Below are 11333 nucleotides of genomic sequence, written 5' to 3' on the forward strand. Positions count from 1 at the left end.
GGGTATTTATCTACTGGCTTTTGATTTGTAATTACCATTAGGTTTGTATATAACATCTTATGTGTATAGCAGTCTTTATTAAGTTGATATTTGCTAAAGTTTGAAATCATTCTTGACTCCTTTCCTCCTTCCCACATTTTTAGGTTTATGGTGTAATAATTTATATCCTTTCTTTTGTCAATCCCTTGACTGATTTTTTTTTTTAAGGTATACTTATTTTTAATGCTTCTCTGTTTCTTACTTTTCTTACTCCAACTTACGGTCTTGCTTTTCCCATTAAAGAGTCCCTTTTAACACTTCTTGTAAGTCTGGTTTAGTGGTGGTCATGAATTCCTTAAAGAGTTCCCAGACAAATAAGTTAATCTCTCCTTCTATTCTGAATGATAACCTTGTTGGATAGAGTATTCTTGGCCGTAGGTTTTTCTTCCAGAACTTTAAATATATTGTGCCACTTTCTTCAGGCCTACAAAGTTTCTGCTGAAAAATCACCTGTTATCCACATAGGGTTTCCCTTGTATATAACTGGCTGCTTAAAGCTCCTCTAGAACCTTCCAATGCACTGGCAGGATTAGGAGCATTTCCCTGAATCTGGCCAAATCTGCCCTACCCTCTTTTCCTCCCAATCCCTTTCAAATGATCTGCTGGAATCTAGATCAAGAGCCCTCCCTGTATCCTCAATGTATTCTTAGAACATTTCTCCTTCTTTAACGAAAATTTTGTAAGGGTTCTTCTTCCCTAATCTTTTATATTCCACATACCCTGAGTCAGGGGGTGATTGGATTTTGTGCTTGCCCTCCAGTGCCCTTCATAAACCACTTTCTGCAAAATTTCCCACTTTTCGGAAACTCATTCACCTCATTAGACCAACTTCTTACCCTCTTTATTTCTGCCTTCTACTGTCTACCAAACCCCTCATTCAGTGAAGATAGTTCACCTCCTACTTTTCTTATCCCTATTCTCATTTTCTTTCTCAGCAGCCATGTAATCACCTGGTCTCTGATCCTTGACCTGCTGAGTTCCAACCATTTTCCTCTATGCCACCTCTCTACCCATTCATGGTCACTTAGTCCTTATCTTCTCTGGAATCTGTATTACCTCTAAAATCCTGCCCTGCTCCCCATCTCTCATCTGTCCCTTTATGTGCTCAATCACTCCTACTGCTGCTTTTTTTTGTTTGTTTGTTTTGTCTTGTTAAGACCTCTGATCCCCAGACTCCCTCACTTTGTTCATCTCCACCAGGCTTCTCCTAGCTTTGCTTTTCCGTTTATCCAATTGTGATTATTTCCTTTTATAAAAACACTGCATCAGTGTAGTCAATACTCTGAAAATCTGGTCTACTCATTTGCTTCCTCCCTCTATTGGACTCACCTCCTACACCCTATGCTGCTTGCATTCTGACTTTCCACCTGCTGCTCCACATCTCCTCCAGCTGCTCAGAAGCAGCTGAATGGCTAGAGAAACACAGAACAGGGTTTTGAAATCCTAACAAACTTCTCATGGACACTCAGCCCTGCCTAGAAACCATGATTTACTTCCCCATTTTGATGATTACCATTTCATACTCTCTCCTTTAAAGTTGCCTGCTTGCTTTCCTCCTACTTTCATCTTGGAATGGTCATCTGATGGATTTTTTTTTCCTATCTTTTTATCCTAAACCCACAATTCTGTTTATATTTGCATGCATTTTTTACTCATGGACTTACCTCTGGGCTCTCTTTTACATTCCACTGATCTATCTGTTTTCTATGCCAAAATCCTACTGTTTTATTTACTATAGGATAGTAATAGTTTGAAATCAGGAAGTGTGATACCTCCCTCTTTGGTTTTCTTTCTCAAGATTGTTTCGGCTCTTCTGTGGGTCCATAGAAATTTTAGGATTTTTCTATTTCTGTGAAAAAGGACACTGGAATTTTGATGAGGAATGCAACGAGTCTGTAGATTGCTTTGGATGTTTCAAACATTTTAAGAATCTTCTTCCAATCCATGAGCACAGAATATCTTTTCACTTGTGTCATCTTCCTTTTTTTTCATAAAGGTCTTCGAGTCTTCAGCATATGTGTCTTCCACTTCCTTGGTTAAATTATTGCTAAGTAGTTTGTTCTTTTCAATGCAATTGTAAATGAGACTTTTTTGTTTTTAACTGAGCCATCCAGGCACCCAAGACTTTTTTGTTTTTAATTTCACTTTCCATAATCTGACAGTTCAATTGTGTATAGAAACAAAGATTTCTATATACCAATTTTTGCATCTTGTAGCTTAATTCATTTATTCTAATGGGTTTTTTTTTTTGGCGAAATCTTTAGAGTCTATATATAGATCTAGATCTATATATAGATCTATCTATATATTCTAATGGATAGATAGATCTATCTATCTATATATTCTAATGGATAGATAGATATCTATAAATATCTATATAGATATCTATCTATCTATTTATCTATCTATTTATCTATCTATTTATATATCTACAAATAGCGGCAGTTTTAGTTCCTTTCAAATCTGTATGCCTTTTATTTCTATTTCTTGCCTAATTTCTTTGACTAGGACAGTCTGTAGTATGTTGAATAAAAACAGTGAGAGTGGGCAATCCTGTCTTGTTTCTGATCTTAGACTAAAAGTTTTCAGCTTTTCCTCATTGAGTATAATGTTAGGCACAAGCTTATCATATATGGCCTTTATTATGTTGAGGTATGTTCCGTTTATACCTACTCTGAGAGTTTTTATAAGTGGATGTTAAATTTTGTCATGCTTTCTGACATCTGTTGGTATGATCATGTAATGTTTCTTCTTCATTTTATTAATGTAGTATACCATGTTAATTGACTTTTCTGGACTCCGAACCTGGGATTTATCCCTGGAATAAATCGCACTTGATCATGGTATATGATCCTTTAATTATTTTTGTTTTAAGATTTTATTTATTTGACAGTGTGAGACACAGCGAGAGAGGGTACACAGCAGGGGAAGTGGGAGAGGGAGAAGTAGGCTTCCTGCTGAGCAGGGAGCCTGAGGCAGGGCTTGATCCCAGGACCCTAGGATCATGACCTGAACTGAAGGCAGACGCTTAAGGACTGAGTCACCCAGGTGCCCTATGATCCTTTGATTTGTGGTATACGATCCTTTAACTGTATTGTTGAAATCAGTTTGCTAATACTTAAGGTTTTTGCATTTGTGTTCATGAGGGTTATTGGCCTATTATTTACTCTCTCTCCTTTTTATTCTTTATTTTTTATTTGTTTATTTATTTTGGCAATGTCCTTGTCTTGGTTTTGGTATTAGGGTAATGCTGGCCTTAAAAAAGGAGTTTGGAAGAATTCCTCCCCCCCTCCCCCTCCGAAGAGTTTTAGAAGGAGAAGTATTCTTCAAATGTTTGACAGAATTCACTGGTGAAGCCATTGGGACATGTAGCATTTTATTTGTTGTTCTTGAGAGATTTGTGATTACTCCTTACTAGCAATCAGTCTGTTCAGATTTTCTACTTCTTCATGATTTAGTTTTGGAAGGTTGTATGTTTCTAGGAACTTACCCGTTTTTTCTACATTGTCCAACTTGTTGGCATATATTAACAGTAGCTGCTTAAGATCTTTTGTATTTCTGTGATATCAGTCTTAACATCTTTCATTTCCTTTTCGAGTCTCCTCTCTTTTTTTGTCCTTGAGTTTATCTAAAGGTTTGTCTATCTTGTTTACCTTTTCAAAGAACCAGTTCTTGGTTTCATTGATCTGTTCTATTTTTTTTGTAGTCCCTATTTCATTTTTGGGGGCTCTGATATTTGTTATTCCTTCTAAGTTTTAGGCTTCCTTTTTTTTTTTTTTCCTTCCTCCCCCCTTCATCGAAGCATAATCTTGTACAATGGCTCTGTTTCTGCTTTTTGGCTTCTTGTTTTCCTGGATTCTGCATAAAAGTGAAATGATACAGTATTTGTCTTTCTCTGACCTATTTCACTTAGCATAACACCCTCTAGGTCCGTCCATGTTGCAAATGGCAAGATTGCTGTTTTTTTTTTTTTATGGCTGAGTAAGCTATTTCATGTATGTATACATGTATGTATGTGTGTGTATATAGACATATGTATATCACGTGTATTCATGGTAAGCCACATGTTGTATAACCACTACACACACACACACACACACACACACACACACACACATATACACATAATCTTGTTTTATTTATCCATTCATCTATTGATGGGCACTTGGGTTGTTTCCCCATCTTGGCTATTGTAATTATTCAAAAAACATGAGGTTCATCTATCTTTTCAAATTAGCTTTTTGGGGATAAATATCCAGTAGTGGAATTATTGGGTTGTATGTTATGTCTATTTTTATCTTTTTGAGGAGATTCCGTACTATTTTCCACAGTGACAGTACCAATTTACACTCCCACCAACAGTGCACAAAGGTTCCCTTTTCTCCATCTCCTCACAAACACTTGCTATTTCTTGTCTTTGGTATTATAGCCATTGTGACAGGTTTAATATGATATATCTCATTGTTGTTTTGATTTGCATTTCCCTGATGATGAATGATGAATATCTTATGTGTCTCTTGGCTATCTGTATATCTTCTTTGGAAAAAGTTCTTTTCAGATTATTTGCCTTTTTTTTTTTTTAAATACAATGAATGCTGGAACACTGAAAAGAAATAAATTGGGGAAAAAAGATTTTATTTATTTTAGAGAGCAGGGTGATGGGCAGAGGCAGAGGGAAAATTTCCAGCAGACTCCACCCTGAGCACGGAGTCCAACATGGGGCTTGATCCCAGGACGCTGAGATCATGACCTGAGCTGAAATCAAGACTTGGATGCTCAACTGAGCCACCCAGGTGTCCTCTGCCCATTGTTTAAATCAGATTTTTTGGGTGTTGTATAAGTACTTTATATTTTGGATATTAACCCCTTATCAGATCATTTGAAAGTATCTTCTATTTAGTAGGTTGCCTTTCCATTTTGTTGGTTTTCTCTGCTGTGTAATCCCAATAGTTTGGTATAATCCTAAAAGTTCATTTTTGCTTTTGTTTCCTTTGACTGAGAATGAATATCTAGAAAAATGTTGTGATGGCCAATGTCAAATTACCGCCAATAGTTTAGTTTCATGTTTTCAGGTCTCACATTGATTTTTGTGCATGGTGTAAAAGGTGGGTTAGTTTCTTTTGTGTGTAGCTGTCCAGTTTTCCTAGCACCATTTATGAAGAGACTGTCTCTTCCTCCTTGCATATTCTTGCCCCCCTTTGTTGTGGGTTAATTGACCATGTAAGTGTGGGTTTATTTCTAGGTTCTCTATTCTGTTGCATTGATCTATGAGTTTATTTTTGATTGGGTTCCATACTGTTTTATTAGAGCTTTGTAGGATATGTTGAGAATTGTGATTGTACTACTACCCGCTTTGTTTTTCTTAAGAGTGTTTTGGCTAATCAGGGTCTTTTATGGTTCCATTCAAATTTTAGTATTTTTTTCTGGTTCTGTAAAAATTGCTACTGGCTTTTTGATATGGATTGCACTGGATCTAGATAGCTTTGGGGTAGTATGGACATTTTAACAATATTAATGCTTCCAACCTATGAGCATGGAATATCTTTCCATTTGTTTGTATAATCTTCAATTTTTTTCATGATTGTTTTATAGTTTTCAGAGTACAGGTCTTTTACCTCCTTGATTAAGTTTAGTCCTAGGTATTGGGCTTCATTCTTCTAGTTCCTTGAGGTTGTAAATTTAAATGGAGATTTTTGTTTCTTGAGATAAGCATTTAGCACTATGAACTTTCCTCTTAGAATTGCTTTTTCTGTCTCCCATGAGTTTTGGTTTGTAAGCCATTTTCATTTGTCTCAGTGTATTCTGACTTCATTGACTGACTTCCATCAGTTCAATAGCATGGTGTTTAATAGCCACATATTTGTGGATTTTCTAGTTTTCTTCTCATAGTTGATTTCTAGCTTCATACCGATATAGTTGGAAGAGAGTGCTTGATAGGATTTCAATCTTCTCAAATTTAAGACTTGTTTTGTGACCTAACCTGTTCTATTCTGGAGAATGTTCTATGTGTGCTTGAGAAGAATGTTTATTTTGTTGATTTTGGGTGAAATGGGCTATATCATCTGTTACAGCCATCTGGTCTAATGTGGTGTTTGAGGCCAATGTTTCCTTAGGTATTTTTTTAGTCTGGATGTTTTATGCACTGATATAAGTAGGTAATTGAGGTCCCCTACTATTTTATGGCTCTCTCTATTCCTCTTTAGGTCCATTAAAATTTGTTTTACACATCTAGTGCTCATGTACCCATCTTTATTCTGCTGGTTATGGTGGAGGAAATGACTTTCCTCCAATCCAAGACTGGTCTCTCCCATCATACTCCAAGTTCCATTCTTTCTTGACTACATAAGGAATTCCTTTTTCATGTATCCTTTTTTCCTACAAAATCAGTCTCTACCTCTGTACATTTCCATTTGCATGCTAGCAAACCTGCTCTCTTAAAAACACAAAGTCTTTATTAATCCCACCTCTCAGCTCTACTTTAGGACAAGATTTCTCATAAATTCTACAAATTCTGCTTCCCTTTCCTTATATCTTATTCACTTAATTTTTTTTTTTTTAGATTGATGTATTTGAGAGAGAGAGAGGAGAGTGCAGAGGGTAGGAGCAGGGGAAAAGGAAGAGAGGAGTCCCCAGCAGCCTCTACACTAAACATGGAGCCGACATGGGGCTCAACGTCATGACCCTGAGATTATAACTTGAGATGAAATCAAGGGCTGGAAGCTGAATAGCACCACCCAGGAGCCCCATTCACTTAATTTTTTTAAAGTAATGCATAACACATTCTTGTTATGATACATCCAAACATTTATAGATAAAACTAAAAAAAAAATCAATCTCTACCTGTTCTCCTCCAGAAGTCACTGCAGTAATCAGTTGGAAATATTCCTCAGGGGCACCTGAGGGTGGCTCAGTCAATTAACATCTGCCTTTGGCTCTGGTCATGATCCCAGAGTTCTAGGATAAAGGCCCATGTTGGGCTCCCTGCTAGGCGGAGAGCCTGCTTCTCCCTCTCCCTCTGCTGCTCGCCTTGCTTGTCCTCTCTCTCTCTCTGTCAAATAAATAAAATCTTTTTTTTTTTTTAAGATTTTATTTATTTATTTGACAGAACACAAGTAGGCAGAGAGGCAGGTAGAGAGGGGGCGGGGGGGGGGGGAAGCAGGCTCCCCGCCGAGCAGAGAGCCTGATGTGGGGCTTGATCCCAGGACCCTGGGATGATGACCTGAGCCGAAGGCAGAGGCTTAACCCACTGAGCCACCCAGGCGCCCCAAATAAATAAAATCTTAAGAGAAAAAAATATTTACTCGCAGATGTATTCCCGTTATTTTACATGCAGGTTTACCTATAGATATAGGCAGCGTGTCTCCTGTTTTATACAGATGAAATCCTGTTCTGTATTAATATTGTTCTACAACTTTTTTTTCCCATGACTTTTGTATTTTTTCCTGTTTCAGTATCCATAGCTCCTTATTTTGTTACTTTGAAAGGATTTATCTAATTGATTTTAACCATTCTGCTATTGACAGATCCTGTTTTGTGTTGCTATAAACAATCTTGTAACAATCATCCTTGGACATTCTTTACACTGAATAGTGTTATTTCTGATAACGCTTCATTTCTCACCAGTCTGGCTTCCATCCCTAACTTTCCATAGGATTTATTTATTTTGTCACAATCACCACCTCCATTTTGTTTTCCTCTGCTATATTTCTTAGCTTGTCAGCATTTTTTTTAAGCATTTGATAGTTGACATTTTTTTTTTTTTTAATGCTCTCCTCTTCGCTTTTGGGATAAAACCCTCTTGTGGGTGGCCAGGCGAGAAGGAGAAAAACCGTAAGTATGTCTTCTTTGTTCCTGCTCTACTTGGTCTCTAAATATTGGGAGTTTTTCAGGCTGTCTTGAGCCCTCTTCATTCCAGGTTACCTTCCTGGGTGATCTCCTAGATTCCTGTTCTTAAGAGCCAGCCAGACACATAGGTCATTGAGGCATGGCCATGTCTTTCAAATTCCCATGCCAGGCCAGACCTTTCCTTTGATTTCTACACTAATATCCCACAGCCTATAGGGCATCTATATTGGAATTCACACCAGTGAAGCCTCTCTTAACATGTCTACGGAGAACCTGACCTACTTCTGCCAATCCTTCTCTCATTACATGATACCCCAGACCCTCTGTTGATCAAGCCAAAAATTTGGGGATTTACTCTAAAATCCTACTCCCATGAGTCCTTGGATTCTCTCTCCTAAATGTTACTGAGCCCATACACATGGTCCCATCCTTACACCTGCCCACCATCCCCTAATCACCACCATCATTATCTCTGGCCTACATAAATGCAAAAACTAACTGGTTTTCCAGTTCTTAAGTCTCCTTCCCCAACCTACTTTTGTATACAGTGACAAAATAGACTCTTATCAGAGCACATTATCTCTGACTTACCCTACAATAGCTTCCTTTTGTACCTATAAGGAAGGCCTTAGATTACTGGGTCCTGCCACTCTATCCAGCTTTATTTATTGATGGTTCTGCTACACTAAGCCTTTTCTTGACTCAGGGCCTTTGTGCCACTCTGCCTGCCGTAGTGGGTTCCTTGGTTCCTTGGCTCTTTGTATGTTGGAGTCCTTTTCACTCATCAAGTCTCACAGCTTAGTCCCCTCAACCACTCCATCCAAAGCAAGTTCCTCTATTCTCATTACTGTGCCCATTTGTTTTCGCTTCCTAGGATATACTAGGCTACTATTCACTAGTTTTCCTTCCTTTCTAGAATATAACCTCTATGGGAAGGGAGTCTTATTCACAGCTCTTGTCCTATCTAGCACAAAATAGACACTTATTTTGAGAGATCTTCTAAGTTCAGCATGCCAGTTTTAGATGAGGAAAGAAACCTAGGTAAGGGCTCATTGTTTCACTAGTTGTTAAGATTTTCAACTGAGAGGCAGTATAGTGGTGGAGAGTATGTATGTGGGCTCCAGACTCCCTTGGTTCAAATCTCCAATCGTGCGCTGATGGGTGTGACACTGGAGAATTAATCTCTTTGCCTGTTTCTTCACTGGGAAAATGGGGATCATGGTACCTATCTCCTAGGATTGCTGTAGAAATTAGCATAAGGATGGTGCATGGCATATGATTAATTCTATGATTTTCACTATACAAATTTAAGACATGTTTCTTATGCCTCTAGCCCTTTGCTGTGTCTAGAACAAAAAACACCTTTTTGTTTTTTTACACTCCGGGTTTGATTTTCCACTGATAAAAAATTTTAAAAACAAATATAGTTGACACACAATGTTACACTAATTTCAAATGTACAACGGTGATAAATCTATATATTCTATGCTCACAAGTGTAGTTACCATCTGTCATCATATGACACTATCACGGTATCATTGATGATATTTCCTGTGCCGTACCTTTTATCCTTGTGACTTACTCATTCCAGAGACTTGTGGCTCACTCCCATTCACCCATTTTGCCCATCTGCCTCTCAACCTCTCCACCCCCGGCCCTGGCAACCACCAGTTTTCCGTATTTACAGGTCTGATTCTGCTTGTTTGCTCATTTTTGTTTAGATTCCACACATAAGGGAAGTCCTATGGTATGGTCTTTGTCTTACTACATTTTGCATAATAGTCTCTCGTCTATCCATGTTGCAAATGGCAAGACTTCATTTTTTAAAAAAGATTTATTTGTCAGAGAGAGAGAGAGAATGAGCCCACAAGCAGGCAGAGTGACAGGCAGAGGCAGAGAGAGAAGCAGGCTCCCTGCTGAGCAAGGAACCTGATATGGGACTCCATCCCAGGTCCCTAGGATCATGACCTGAGCCAAAGGCAGAGGCTTAACCCACTGAGCCACCCAGACGCCCCTGTGTGTATCTTTTTAGATCAGTGTTTGGTTTTATCAATGGGTAAATACCCAGTAGTGGAATTACTGGATTCTGTGCTTTCAAATTTTTGGAGGAAACTCCAGTTTTCCACAGTGGCTGCATCAGTTAACATTCACCACCACCGATGCAGAAGGGTTCCTTTTTTTCCACATCCTTGTTAACATTTGTTACTTTTTGACTGTAGCCATTCTGACAGGTGTGAGGCGGTATCTCACTGTGGTTTTGATTTGCATTTCTGATGATGAGTGATGTTGGCGCATCTTTTCATGTGTTTGTTGGCCAATCTGTATGTCATCTTTGGAAAAATGTCTATTCAGATTCTGTCCATTTATTTTTTAAAGATTTATTTATTTGACAGAGAGAGAGATCACAAGTAGGCAGAGAGGCAGGCAGAGGGAGAGGGAGAAGCAGGCTCCCCGCTGAGCAGACAGCCCGATGCGGGGCTCGATCCCAGGACCCTGGGATCATGACCTGAGCCGAAGGCAGAGGCTTTAACCCAGTGAGCCACCCAGGCGCCCCAGATTCTGTCCATTTTTAAAGTCCGATTATTTTGGTGTTGTATAAATTCTTTATATTTTGGATTATCAACCCCTTATTGGACATAACATTTGCATTATTTTCTCCCATTCACTAGATTGCCATCTGTTGGTTTCCTTCCCTGTGCAAAAGCTTTTTAGTTTGGTACAGTCACAAAGGTTTGTTTTTGCTTTTCTTTTGCCTTGTCTGAAACATATCTAGAAAAGTGTCGCTGGGGCTGATATCTGAGTACTAGTAGTTTTGTACTTTCAGGTCCCTAACATTTAGGTCTTTGTATATGGTGTAAGGAAGTGGCCCAGTTTCCTGTCTTGCATGTATCTGTCCAATTTTCCCAATACCATTTATTGGAGACTCTTCTCCATTATATATTGTCTCTTTTGTCAGAGGCTGAACACACATGTGGGTTTAGTTCTAGGCTCCCTAGTCTGTAACACTGATCTATGAAACCTTTAATGTTCTTTAATGAAATGACCAGTAACTTCCACACCGTTTACCACTTAAGTTAGTATGTCTATCTGGCCTACAAAACCAGTTTGATAGTTCTCATGGCAATGTTTGCAGAACTCCCTTGTGAACTAACCATGAAGAACTGCCAATGGAGAGAACAGGACTCCGTTTCCACTGACAAAACAGCAGCTCACTGTGACGTTTGAGACTAGAATCTCAAACCAGAGAAAATTCCTTCACAGACGGACCTCAGTTTTGGTTGAGGATCATTCAGACAGCAGATCTACTTGCTAGAATGGAGAATATGATTCTCTCTGCTCAGAGGAGTCAAACAATTATTATATACTACCTTGTTACCTGCATTGCCCCGCAGAAGATTTTTAATCTTAACAGCGGCCTATAAGGTCACTAAAGAGTTGTCAACAGTATA

Source organism: Martes martes (assembly GCF_963455335.1).
Source record: "Martes martes genome assembly, chromosome: 12".
Classification (NCBI taxonomy): domain Eukaryota; kingdom Metazoa; phylum Chordata; class Mammalia; order Carnivora; family Mustelidae; genus Martes; species Martes martes.